Raw genomic sequence first — 1,216 nt, 5'->3', positions numbered from 1 at the left:
GGGCGGACTGTGCTGTGGTGCAACTCGGCAAGCCCCCCCCCCCTTCCTCCATCCCCTGTAGGTGTGGCCGCCCTGGTAGGCCTCCGTTCACCAGCGGGCCATGTCACACTACTTTTTTAGCTATCAAGTAAGGTATGGCCAAAGGGAGTCGATCCTCTTCTCCTCCTCCTCCTCCTCCTCCTCCTTCAACCCGTGCATCCACTCCGGCCACTTCTTCCGTGTGGACGGGCCCGCGCGGGGGGTAGGGGTCGTCCCCCGAGAGCGCCAATGCGTTCGGTGTGCTCGAGCGCGGTAGCGGTGGTGGGCTTCCCTCCTGCCAAGAGGCCCCTACCGGCACCCTGGCTTGCAGGAACCTCCCCGAGTGACCCCCGCCCCGTCCCCCGTGTCTCGATACGCAGCGAGGTCAGCAAACTCCACTCCACGGGAAGAGCGATGCGACGAGGCGCGTCGGGATCCTGCCCGAAAGCCTGGGCCGCGATCTGGGCAGGGCTCTCCAAGAACAACATCGAACGCTCCCTCTCGGGCACTCATCCCGCAGGACGGACGCATAGCTCGGAATATTGCCACACAGCGAGAGTTTGAGCAGCGCGCCACCCTACGGGCGCCACGCGCTACCGCACCGCGCCGTTGTACGCCCGTGTCGGAGAGAGGGGGTGAGAGAGGTGGGGAAGGGGCGACGATATGCTCCCCAAATCACTTTACGTTACGCTTGGTTGGCCACAAACGCGCCTGCTTTTGCCTCCCCGGCGGGCGCCCCGAGGGCGGCGGGGCCGGGTCCCGCCCTCCCCTGCGGCGCCTCCGCCCACCACCACCGCCGCCACCACCGCATGGGATCCCGTTAAGGGATCGGGACTGCTATTTTCCTCTGCCAACTCTTCTTGCATCTCACTCCGAAACTTGACAGCACGAAGAAGCGGGACAGAGAGAGAGATTTTGTCAGGGTGGTGGTGAGGGTTGAAACGGGCACCGCTGCCGTATGCAACCCCCTCGCTCTACCTTGCCCCTACCCCCGCCCCTGCGCAGCTTCTGTTTCCGGAAAACCGCGATGCCGGTGGCGTGGCGGGCGGAGGTAACAGGGTTAGGCCCTGATGGCATTATCCCATGGCTTCCCTCGAGCCCCGCCGCGCCAAGCCGCGCGCAGCCGAGCTGATTTCTGCACTTTCTTCCCTTTTTCGCCCCTTCACTTCCCTCCCTTCCCTTCAACTCCTGCCCCCCC

Source organism: Frankliniella occidentalis, unplaced genomic scaffold (assembly GCF_000697945.3).
Source record: "Frankliniella occidentalis isolate FOCC.00 unplaced genomic scaffold, Focc_3.1 Scaffold2684, whole genome shotgun sequence".
Lineage (NCBI taxonomy): Eukaryota > Metazoa > Arthropoda > Insecta > Thysanoptera > Thripidae > Frankliniella > Frankliniella occidentalis.
Note: the sequence above shows the minus strand (reverse complement) of the source record.